Source organism: Gallinula chloropus (assembly GCF_964237585.1).
Source record: "Gallinula chloropus genome assembly, chromosome: 3".
NCBI classification, from domain to species: domain Eukaryota; kingdom Metazoa; phylum Chordata; class Aves; order Gruiformes; family Rallidae; genus Gallinula; species Gallinula chloropus.
This window is the reverse complement of record NC_140087.1, coordinates 72,983,971-72,997,186: the sequence shown is the minus strand read 5'-3', so window position 1 is coordinate 72,997,186 and position 13,216 is coordinate 72,983,971.

The following is a 13,216-nucleotide window of genomic DNA, read 5'->3' as shown; positions in this document are numbered from 1 at the left end:
TTTATCTTCCCATGCACACTTACTTATTTGATTCTCTTATTCTGAGATCCATGCTGGAAAAAAGGCTAGATTAAAAAATGCAGCTAAATGTGTCCAACCCAAAAAGCTGCCCCTCGCTCCAGGCTGAGTGACAAGAGCAGTCACATCCACTCTGCTAAGGACTAGAGAACATAAAGACCATGGCCACCCTACGCAGCATTTGGCCCTGAGTCCAAACTACAATATAACCCTTTTGTGTGTGTGAAGGCCTAGGAGGTGCTGCTCAGAGCAGTGCAAGAGCCTGTGCCATCCCAGCCTGTGTGCTGCTCCTGCCATGTGAACCCCGTGGTCAGTGTTGCACGGCTTGCATGTTGCAGTGCAGGTGAGTGCTCGATGATGATGCTTGAGGATGCAAAGTGAGGACAAAACAGGGATGGGGGAAATAAATCAGGCGTGGTTTCGTTCATGCTACGCTACGTATTGACAAGGTCTCTGGACTAAATTCTTCCAAAAATGCAGACCGGTACTGTTGCAAAGGGAAAAATTTCATTCACTCCAGGAAGGAGCTGGGGAATGGATTAACACGAGTGCAGTGTGGACACTCTGGGACCAAGACCTATGACTGAGGCGACACTCCCAAACTGCTGCTCAGTATCTGAGGTAGGAGTCAGATAAAACTGAGGCTCTGATGACCACATACATGACACATCCCTCCTCTGGTAACTGAAACAGCTCTTTCTTAGCCTGCAATATGCCAAATTTCATTTGGTTCTTTCTTTCCCACCTGAAGCTTTAGGATACCCACTACTGCAGTTATTCCAGCTATGTCCCATGCCCCACAGTTCGAGAGCCTGAGCCTGCCCTGGACCAGGAGACGTGTACAGAGCAGCATGTGACTCGCACCATCCGGCACCGTGTGATGCCAGCCAGCTTGGGCTTTCCAAGGAGCAAACTGTGTGTGAACTAGGTCACAGTAATGTGGTTCTGCCTGCATCTGCTGGACAACATTAACAGAGCTTTCATCCAGCAGCTGAGAAACCAAATGCGTTGCTCTGAAGGAGCTTACACCTGTGTCACTTGGCTTTGTCAGCTTGCAGACACTATGGGCGCTGACACTACATCTACTTAAGTACATTACACAGTTCTGGGACACCAAATCTCATTTTTCTGTACTGTTAAATTGTTATCCCACCATTAGCTCAGGCTACCTAACACTCTTCCAAACCTGTTTCAGGAGATGCTATGGGCCAGAGGCTATTTCTGGTTGGTGCATTACATACAGCTTCTCGGCTTCAGAAAGTAAAGCACTTCACTGATATGGACATCAATCTTCCTGTGCCAGTTGGCCTCAGTGCATGAGAACTGTGGGTACCTTTAATTCGCTGGCAAAAAATTAACGCTAAATCTTTGTGTGATTAAATTTCTCTCAAGTTTATTCTACCTCTGTTTATTCTTTCTCTGTATATTACCTGCTCGAAAACAAGGTCAGAAGGAATTGTCCTAGTAATGTAACTCCTAGGTAGGCAAGTTTTGTCCTTCAGTTCGATTCCAGCAAAGGTGAAAAGCGTGTAGTAGTGATGGTAACCGAGGGTGATGAGAGGATTTACCTGTGGTGTGTGAGGCTGTAAGAAAAACATCAGGGCAGGTTAGTTGCAGTTGAATGAGTACAGGGGTGGTCAGTCCATGGGGGAAAAAGCAGCTTAGCACAGAAGTCTGCAGTTGATTATTTTAAAGTATAAAATGGCAGAACATAATTCCAGGTTGTAAATACATATTGTTGTAGTACTTTCCCCAGACCTCCTGGCCACAGATCACCTTTATTTTTCACTGGCCACAAGGAAGAACTATTGCTTCCCAGCCCAGAGGGATCCTGTTGCTAAACACAATTCTGCATGTACAAATAAGAAAAATAATTCAAGCATCTTCTAATGAAATACAGGAGGGTACTAAACGGAGTTCTGCATAACTTTTAAGGCACCAAACTATTAAAGGCTAGCTAAGATTTAACAATGGCTTTGTCAATGTCCTTATGACAGATAATAGCCTATGATATGTATCTTGTATTCTTCAAATATTTTCAAACAAACATGTTACTCTGCTGATTTTATCCTGCTACAAATGAGATATGCCATTCAGGCAACTTACTCTTACCTGGAGTATGCAATATTTCTGTTTTAACTTAGAAATACTAATAAGTGAGATTTCACAAAGTGAAGCATTGTGTGAGTAACCTGGGGAGGAGTAGATGTAAGATTGCACAGATGCTTTTCAAAGAAAAGTTTTTTTCTTCTTAGATGTTGATGCATTACATTTAATATTCAGGAGTGAATGACTTCCTGATAATTTTCTAATTTATTTCCAAGTTCCTACTAGAACATGCCTGCAGACCCTCTCTTCACCATCACGTTGCCTTTGCTTGAGTCTGCAGGAGGCTACCCGACACACCCCCCTCCTCTCTGGGTAGATTTGTATTGGAAATCTTGATTTCATCACTTCATCCCTGTCTGAAACGACCAGCTTTCTCACCTGTGTCTGCCTGAAGAAGATGATTGCTGTCCATTCCGTAATTGCAGGGATTGCAGGAAAGCAATTATTCTAAACAGAATACTTTAAGGTGATTGCTTAGAAGAGAGGCTTGCCTCATAAGTGTGCTTTCAAGAACAGGTATGCAATTAGGAGGATAATTATTTTGATAAATCCTGAGCCACTAACAATTACGATGTCTGAAGAACAGCGGCCCCAAAATAGTTGAGTCCCAATTCTGCAGATGCTGAGTGCTGGCTGCGTTCAACTCCTACCGAATTCAAATGAGAGTTGAAGGCATCCAGTTTCTCACAGAGTCAGGACTGGAGAAGAGGCTTTCTCTTCCCTAAGTGTAATAACTCTTGTTTTAAGCAGGACACACTCACACACACACACACTGAAGAAAATAACAGGCATATGAAAGGATAATTCCTTTTCCTTCACTGAGCCATTAGCACTGACAGACATAAAACCACATCTGGGACCAATACACAAACTTTAATAACCAGCCATCAGTGTAGTTTTACCAATTAGTGCTAATTACATTTCATTAGAAAAACTGGCAGGAGAAGGAGGGTGGAGTTTGAACTACTTTGTTGTTTCCTACTGACCTACATAACTAATGAAAAGTTTTAATTAACAGAAAACTATGCTTCATTTTTATTTCCATCAACACAATTTGGAGGAGATTACAGAATAACAAAAGTATACCTGGCTAAGTGGAGAACTGGACTACCTAAGACTTCCTGGGATGTCTGCACAGGGAGAACTTTGTCCTCTCCTGCTTATAGCCAAGTTGTACTTGACATCAGTCCTCTGACTAAATTTGGCCCTTGCATTCCACTAGATAGTAATGTCCAGGAGAAGAATATGAAGTGAAACAATTCCAGGAGCTGAAACAAGTTAAATAGGTTGTGAGTGCTTCGCTTTTCGTCCCACTGAACAAGAAGAGGCTCGCAAATACAAAAGGCAATATGCAGTGTTTGATTTACAATGTGTTGTGGTGGGCATCTGGCCTCCAGCCAGCATCAAACCACCACACAACGCTGTCTAAACGTGAATGGTATTCATCACCCTCAAGTATAATAAACTCACGATAATTTTTTCTATGCACACTTGGCGTTGGTAATTCTTTTTGTATGATACCAGATGCTGCTCAGAAAAGGACTCTGCGTCTCTCACCTCCAGCTCAAAAATTTATTACTCACTGAAGTTTGGTCTGTGTAAGTTAAGGTGCCCAGCCCCATCCATTTTCCCACTGGAAGAGTTCCCAAATCACACTTCCCAGCCCTTTTCGCCACAGGCAGTGGAGAGCAGAATGAAAGAGCACATGTTCAATTTCCACTGCACGTTTGGGGTGGGCAGCATAGTCCATGACATAGGAAACAGCACAGGAACAGCAAGACACAAATTCACTCCCATCACTGCCCAAACCTACAGCTACAAGCAAGTCACTTGCGTTCTGCTCCCCAAAGAGTCCTTAAATTCAAAATTGCGATCTCAGGCCCCTGCTCAGTTATGGTTTAACTTAAAGGCACTTCAGTATTTCCTAGTAAAATTTCCCAGAGGTTTGGGGATGTATTTCAGGGTGCCACCTCAGCCTCAGCATCAGGGATCTTGTTCTTGCTTGGGAAGAGGTGTACCTCTGGATGCTGCATATACAGGAGCGTCCAAGCTAGCAAGATGCTTCTGATAAGAAGGGTCTCTTTCAAACCAGAAGGGATGTGCCTTCCTTTCTCCACACTGAGCAGCTGAGCTTTCCACCCAGGTGCAGAACAAATCTGCTTCCACAGCTCAGGGGGATTCAGGCTCTTGTGTCTTGGGGCTCTGCAGGGTTTGTGTAGACACAGTGTGTTTGCCTAGAAGCATTTAATTAACCATGTAGAGAAGTAAAAAAAAAAAAAAAAACCAACCCATTGTGTGCTACCTTTTTCCTTGCATAAAGAGCAGCTTTATATATTCCTTCAGGACATGAGGAAAGAAGAAGAGGAACTGGAGTGGAGTCCCCATGAGAGAGAAGAATGAAAGAGCGGAATCAGATGTGTTCATGCATATTCCTTGAAGGGCTATGGCAAGAAGAGAGCTGCTGTTTGACAGCCCTTCCAGTGTGAATACCTGTACCTTTACAATTCTGAGTGCAGAAAACCAGAAAAAGGTAAAATACCACAATTTTATAGCACTACATAATGGCTAAGTTGTTGAGAATTTTTTATATTGCATCCTAACCAAATGCCATGAAAAACCATAACTTTGTAACACCTGATCAAACAGGAATTTGGTAAGAACAGGTTTACATGCATCTTCTATATTCCATATCTACGTGTTTCTGTGTTTCTTGTCAGAGATACAGCAGTCTGTTAATTTCATTGCAAAGTCATGCAAAACCTACAAAAGGAGAGTTGTGTCCTTGTATGCTAGAATTATTGTAGCGTTCTCCAGCATCTGTTCTGATGCACAGATTAAAACACACAATATCAAGTCATAAAACTTTTAGAAAAATCATAAACTCATAAAAAAATCAAAAACTTAAATGATAAAACATCACAAGTGTTTAGGAAAACCAACAGTGGTATGGTGTGAGTCAGTGCAGCCAGAAGGAAGGTATCAGAGAGAAAGACTTACTAGATAGTGCTCTGCTTTAGCAGACTCTGAAGCAGAAATCTTAACTGTTCCCATCTCCGGTTTCTGTGTTGATTTCCTACTTTTTCAATATGCCCACATTCAGCTATAGCCGAATTGTGCCAGCTGGATCAGCTCTTCATTTGGCTCTTGATACAGGCAACAGCTCAGGGTCATTCAGGCTTTTTCCTGCATTTGATCCTTTTTTCCCTTCTGGTACTTCATTTTTTTTCCCAGTTTTAGTTGAGTATCTGTCAGCTGTTACCAGGTGAAATGGTAACAAATCTAAAGCAACGGGGACTGAAGACTGAACTAGAGTTGATTGGATTTGCTCTTCCCCTTTAGCAAAAAACCCCATTCACAAAGCAAACAGACAAAAACCAGGGAAAAGAACATCAGCAGTTCTTAAAAGGGGGGAACAAGAGGGTCAGTCCACTCCAGACCTGCTGGTGTGTGTCAGGGTGTGTGACTTTGGGAGCAGTTCCTCGCCTCTGTAGTCCGTGGGGGGGTAGCTGTTGCCCAGGTGTCATTGGGCAACTGAAAGCAGGAGAGGGAGTTGAGAAAGAAGGGCATGGTTGGAACTGGGGTGAGTTACCTCACAACAGTCTGTTTGGGAACAGAAGGACACGAGCGAGAGGGCAAGCCCTCTACAGCCTGAAGAAGAGGGCAGGAGTTTGCCAAAGACAGTTCGCATATAGCAACAGCCTGGGTTGGAAAAACCTCTGAAGTGATGCTGCCTTCCTCTTTTCTTCATGGTCCTGCCTTCTGCACACAAGGTCTTCCTCACTCTCCAGGGAAAACATCTCCCTTTAGCAAGCGCTGAAACCCTACTTAGCTGGACAGAAGAAGGAGTTCTCTCTTTTTTCCAAGTAAGATGACTTTCAGGCATTTGTATCACCATGGGACTCATCTAATTCTTCATGGGTGCTAATGAAGTGAATCCATCCAGGTCTCATCTTCATCAACACGTTAATTGTCATAATATTAATTAATCTTTTTTATTAATTTTAGTGCCATTTAAAAGCTTTGCCCTTCTTTGTAATTAGGTATTAAGGTTATATTATTTATACAAGGTGATAATTTTCTTTAAAGAGGAGAACTAAGTTCTCTGGTACAGCAATATCAACACATTTTTGGTACCTAAAGCACCAGGTTATTATATACCTGGATTGGGACCATGGTGCTGATGGCAAGAGTTTCAGATGACAGACTTTCAAAATCTCATGTTAATTAGATCTTCATCTGATCAGACCTCCTATGTGTCCCTGACCATTACATTTCTATCATTTGCCCCAGTATGTTCTGTATTCCAAAGCATAACAGTTTTCGGTTAAACCTAAGTTTCCAGAAGGGCATCCAGTTGTCCTGTGGCACTTTGTTCAATTAGCAACTTGCCATGTGAAAATAAGATCCCCAACTATCCAACTGGAATTTGTCAACTCCAGCTCCCAAACAATGAAGGGAGAAAAGGGCAATCCTCTCTTGGAAATTGTTCCTTTTCTTCAGTGGAGCAACCAACTTAAGGCTTGCTCTTACTGTTGAAAAGCTTGTAGTAGCCCACGACCTTTTCAAAGGGATGCTGGGTAATGACAGACACCAAACCCAGTGCTGGCATTGTAGCGAGCTACCACTGCACATGGCAAAGCTGCTAATGAAAAGTTCAAATTGCCTTGTGCCCAGACAGAAAGGAACTGAAGAGCTCACTGTCATGTCTTTTTGTCCCTCCTCCGTTCCCCACCTGTGACAAATTTTCACCCCTAATTGGTTGCTATATGTTACCTTTTTTTACTGATTGTACATCACTGCTTATTCCTAATTGCTGCTTTAATTTTTTTACAGAGTCTAGATGGCCTTTCAGTAAACACTATCATCTTTCTTGGCACTGGAATCACAGCTTTTCGGCTATTTATTGACCTCTTCTTGAAAGAGCTCACAGTTCTCCATCATATTTGCTCTTTCCAATGTTCTTAAATCTCACTATCAGTCTCACCGTTTTTTCTTCATCTTTGGGGAACTAGTCCTTCTGAAAAACTAAGACTATGTTAAAGTATGTTCCCTTTTTGCCCATTTTGAATATCAGCAAGCAGTGAGTACCATTCACCGGCTGACCACTCTCAGAATCACACAGAATCATTAAAGTTGGAAGAGACCTCCCAGATCATCTAGTCCAACCGTCAAAAAAAAAAATGGAATGCTTCATGAATTTGCATGTCAGCTTTATCTGCCACAGAGGGATCCAGAATAGATTGAGTGTAGGGTGGGTGTCAGGAAGTTACCCTTGTAACTTTGAGGAAAAATGCTTTCAAAATAGTCTCAGGGGATATTGCAGTTCTTTCTGTACACAAAGCTTGTGAAGAGGAATTGTATATGTGAAGCTTTGTTGCAACTGATTTAAATCCACAAGTCCTTGTTTAGTCCATCATAGTCAAGTCAGATTTTTTTTTATAACATTTGAGACTGTTTGGGTAGCAGGTTGTATGATTTATTTATGAATCTAAGGAAAAAAAGATTATTTATGACTGCACATGTGGGATAAATTTTAAAATTTTACCTATACCCAAAACTGAATCCCAAAACTTCAGCCTATATTTTATTCACAAGCTTCCTTCCTAATATATTATTTAGCAAACATAATATTATCTCATTAGACGTGATCTTTGCCCCAAAGAGTTTGTAGTCTCATTCAGGCACCAAAGATTTTTTAGCAGAGGAAAGCATAATGAAGTAATTAGTTTTGAAATAAACAGACATCATTGCAGATTAAAGAGGATGCACTTTAATTAAGGCATCATCCAGAAACTTTAATCTGCAAGGCACACATTCTGCACCAGCAATCGCAAAGGACTTCACTGAAAAGCAGAAACCGGTCCTCTTAGATTAAGGCAGTGAAATAATTTCACCTGTGCCACCATGCCTAGATCATGGGTCCATCAACAAAACACAGAGGGCAGTGATTTCAAAAGCCATACGTTACGTTCAGTACTCCTTACAACATACTGAACATTGAGGTGCACGGCCCTCAGGCAGAGAGACAGCACTGAGAATTATTCCACCACAGTTCAGTGCAATTTACCACGTCTTACACAGGCAGCCCATGAATGCAAATGGGAAGAATGATTTCATTGAATTATTTTTATAATGGCATAATTTCAGTAATTAAAACCTTTACTTATAGCGATTCAGGAGTGAGCAGAATATTATACTAATGAACTGCACTTATTACATTTTTAAGGTTGACTAGTAAATTTGTGGCAATGCAAGCCATAGTTAAAAAGCTTTGAGGAGAAAAATGGTCAAACAGCATTTTGGTTAGTACAAATGTATTTATGGGAATTGTGTCCCCACATTCAGTTTGGTAGGAACAGATGGGCTTTTTCACGTGCCTGATTCTGTGGCTATTTTTCTGTGCTTCAGATGTTTCTGAAGCACAGGTGTTTCTAGGCAACATTTACTGAATTCCCCAAGGAAAAATATCAGCATAGGAAAAGCAAAAATAAAAGCTGCCTGACCAGGGAGCAGCACTGAGTTAGCCTGTTGTCTAGTCCTTCAAGGCCAAAGAAATACGTTCATATATTTCTTTAAGCTTTGGGTCAAGCTTCTAGGTTATGATCTGCAAAAACAGTGAGAAACCCAAACTAAGCAAAGCCCACGAGATATGTAAGGTAGAACTGAAAAGAAATTGCTCATCACATACTGATAATAATTCAGTCACCTCCATAAGCATGCACAGGATGTGGAAAACAAGTATGACAAAGCACCTGCATTACATGAAAATCCTGATTTTAATATATATTTGATCCTGCCAAAACCCTCTAAATAATCCACAAAAAAAAATACATGTAAGGGAGCAGGTGTCTGTACAAATTTAATCAGTGTCTGGTCCCAGGTTAGCTTAAAGGAAAAAGAGGAAATAATTCATCTTTCTTAATTCATCAGAAACATAAGTTAGACACTACGATTGATTCAGAAGAGTACATGACACCTTTTTCAATGCCTCTTCTCTATTTCACTGTCAGAAAGCTCTTATATCTCAGCTTCTTACAAGATTGTTAAATTACTAGTCAGAAGAACAAACCTTTCAAAAGATTTAGGGGTTTTACCTTCTGGATTATATATTGTGGTGATTTAATGTTAACACACTGGGGTACTGATGAGGGCAATTTCATTCATAAGAATTTATGGGCTACTCAGAATATATCCCAAACAATTATTATAATTATCTGGTAAACTATTCTGTGAGCAAGAGGACTGAAGTTGCGTAGGTGTCCCTCAAGACCTCTCCCATCCCAGACATCCTATCATCTCTCCTGTAGCAGCCCCTGGCTGGGGCAGAACTAAAAGTGTCCCAGCCATTGCCACTGGAGCCATGCAAGACCTGCAGAACCAGCATGCACAAAAGAAGAAAGCCCTACTTAATTGTCCTGATAGAGGGAGGCTTTCTTCTCCTGGTGCATTCAGAAGTCTGTTTATTCTCACTGCTCTCCAAGCAAAGGCAGATTCAGGCACCTGCTGCAAACCAAGATCTTTTGTAACTCATAGGTATTTGCCTTTGACCTCAGTAGTTAAATGATCATTCTATAAATCTTTAGGCGCTCTTCTTGCTCCTGTTTGTACTCACATTTCATGTTGATGATTACACCTCCTGTGCCTGACCACTTGTCAGTACACACACCAGCATTACAAACAGAAAAGTCCCCACTGAGAATACACAGTTTACAGTTTCACCTTATCTGGGCTCTGCTATGACTGCAGGGTATAAAAATTGTAAAGAAGATGACTCAGCCACAAGGAAAGGGAGTACAGTGGGGTGGAATTGTGTTTTCTCACCCTGGAATCACTCTCTGAAGCTATGCAGCTGAAGTAAGAGGATTTACACTCAAGTAGATTAGAGCAGATTGAGTTCCTAGACTGTCACCCATATCTGCCTCTTATCTTATCATTGGCGTGGTTGTGCTCTACGTTTAAAACTGTTGAGGAATGATACTTCCATTTAACAGTGTCCACAGATCTGTATTTTCAACTGTATAAAAGCAAGGTTTTAGCCAATGTTGACTTTAGCCTCTACCTTGGTTCTTTAAAAAAAAAAGATCTTCTGAGCCCTCGCATTTTCCTAAGCAGCATCCATAGCGCTGCTCATCCCCACTAGGACTAATTCAACTTCAACTCTGATCAAGCAACAACTTGAATGGCTTTAAAGAAGGAGACATATAAAGTTGCTTTTACTCTTCCTAATAGCAGAGCAAATCAAAAACCTTCCCATAAGAGATTAAAGTTACTCCAATGAAAAACTACTGTTGAGCCAACTCCTCAAATGGGAAACAGTAGATAATTGGACGCTACCAATGGGAAAAAGGATGATCTCACATGCCAGCACATTGCTTTTAGCAATCATAGAAAATAGGGCTGGAAAAAAAAACCAAGAAGTCCTCTGAGATGTTTCTGGATCATTGATTTTATGATTTTAAACACAAGCTCATGCCTTCACTGAGCATGTGGAAAATTAATTAATCCCACCATATTTATGGCTGCTCTAAAGGTAGTATCTGAAGACTGTTACGATGTCCCAATTCAGTCATCTCCAGAATAACATCCCCAGTGCCTTCAGTATGTTCTTATATGTATTTTTTTTCTAGGTCTTTGACCACTGCCTACCTTCTTCTAAGTTCTCACCGTCACTTTAGAACTGTTTGAACTATGGGGAGTGATAGGCCAACTTGGGTGGGCTTCTGGCGTCCATCCAGGCCTAAACCACCACACCAATTAAAACTGCAGAAGGAGGAGATCCGTTTAAAACAGATAACATTAGAGTGTTTATGCTTACGTCTTGCATAAATGTCTTGTTCTCTATGCTGTTTGACTCTGATGAGAAGGAAAGCTGGGGGAGGGGTGATTACGTGTGTATATACCGACTATGACACCATCTCGCTGAACTAATTTACTTGTACAATTATTGAGACAAAACTGAAAGTTTTTTAATCTCTTAGAGAAACGAACAAACTCAATTCTATAACACTAAGTTTAAAACTGAAAGTTTAACAAACTCCCGAACGTCATCCTTTTGTAGAAACATTTGGATTTACATCTTGCTTGGGAGGCAGTCAGAGAAGAATCCGATCTAGAACAGAAAAGTGATTATGTCATCTTCTGTGAGGCAGTCTGGCACGTATTCATTGTGAGAGAGAAGCCAGCAAGCAGCTGATTCTCTCTTCTCACTCTCTCCCCACTATCTAAAACATGTAAGACCAAAGAAAGCCAACCAAAGCCCCCCCCAAGCTAAACAAAACAGAGACGCAGTTTAGACTGCCCAGTGAGTACATTTGGGTGACAGCACTGCCCGGAGTGAGAGGACTCAGAAGAAACTGGGCTTTCAGACCTTGTGAGCCTTCCTCCATCTTTTCAGTTTTCGAAGCCCCAGCAGGCTTCTCCTCTTCTTCCTCATCCGCTTCCCTGCATGGCCTTCCTGCTTCTCTCCCCAGGCCTCTCTTCTCTTCCTCTTCCTGCTGTTCTCCTTATCCTGGGCAGAGCCTGCAAACCTTTCCATCCCACCACGGTATTAAGTAGGGAAAGCCACAATCCACCCGAGACACTTCTGACGTTAAGCAAAGCGAGCTCATTTTACCTTCCGTCCCCTGGAAGGCTGGCCAGTGCTCCTGAGGGCCCCGGGGAGTCTGCCATGCTCTCGGGAGGGCTTGCAGGCAAAGATGGAGGTGCCTGCAACAGAGGTGTCAGAGTTGTCAGGAGGCAAGAGGTGACCTGGAGCAGCTTGGCTCTCCAGAGGAGCTCCCTTTGGCTGCTTTGCCTCAACCACATCTCGCAGCCCAGCCCCCTCGGCCCCCAAAACAGCCTTGACAAAGTTCTGCTGAAGCAGGCCCTGAACAGAAGCCCTCTGATGTCGACAGCCTTTCCCCTCCGAAGGAATCCCAATCATGGAAGAGGCACAGCAGCAACTGGGCCTCATGAGAAAGTCCCTTCCTCCACCAGACACGCTGTCAGAGTGTTTGGGGAGCTGACACACCTCTCCCATTCCACACTCCAGCACTGTGTCTTCCCCGGCTTCTTCCAGGATGTCCAGCAGGGCCAGGGGTGCATCCTGAAAGGCGTAGGCCTGAGCTTTGGTGCCTGCAGGGCCAGTTTGTTATTCCTTACTCTTTCTCTTCTGCTCTTTATCCTCCTCAATTTAACTGCCATTTTTTTATGACGCTACCCACCTCTGGGCTGGCAGGATGTCTCCTCTGAGCAGCACTAGCAAAGTAAATTCCACTGAGGTTTAGGAGCGCACCTTTTCCTTCGTCTAGCTACGGCTGCCTCTCTCTGTTACAGGAAGATCCAAATACATCCCTATTTCAGACAAGCTCGTGAATCCTAAGAGGTGTTGTGAAGTGCTTTGTGTGAAACCATTAAGTAGACAGCCTCCTCCACCTGCATATTGTGTAGCTTGGAGGGTAAGTTGAAGTTTGGAACAAACCAAAGATACAGGCACCAAGTGTGAGGTGCTTTGAGGCCCCCTGCAAGGCACTACATCCTGCCATCAGCGACAGTCTGGAGCCAACATGTCTTACCTTCAGACCCTTTGTAAGAGCGTGAAGATTTGAACAGAGTCTGCAGAGCCGAGCTGCAAGGCATGCTGGGGACACTGCAGCACAGAGGCTGGAGGAGATGAGGCAGGGGCTGCTGAGGTGTTCGGAGTCCACAGGGAAACACCCGTGTGACACCTCAAGGGCTGTTCCTCTAGGGGAGGTGACCAAGCCCATCTGAAGTGCCTCTCCACAAGCACATGCAGCAAGGGCAAGAAGCAGGAGGAGCTGGAAGCGACTGTGCTGCCGGAAAGCTGTGAGCTAAGGGCCATTCCTGAAATTTGGTGGGATGAATCCCGTGACTGGACTCTCCTTAGGAAATTGTCCCACCTCAGCAGAAGGTGTTTTGCAGTGCTCCAGCAGTTTCCTGAGATACCTCTGATGTCTGGCATAGTACACAGATGACTATGCCTCATTCCTAAAGGTTGGTGGCCGTTAAGGACAATTTCACTGCACACCCATCTTTTATGGGCTGCCTCCTCAGCTTGCCATCTGGAAGGTTGGAAACACTTCCGATTGCA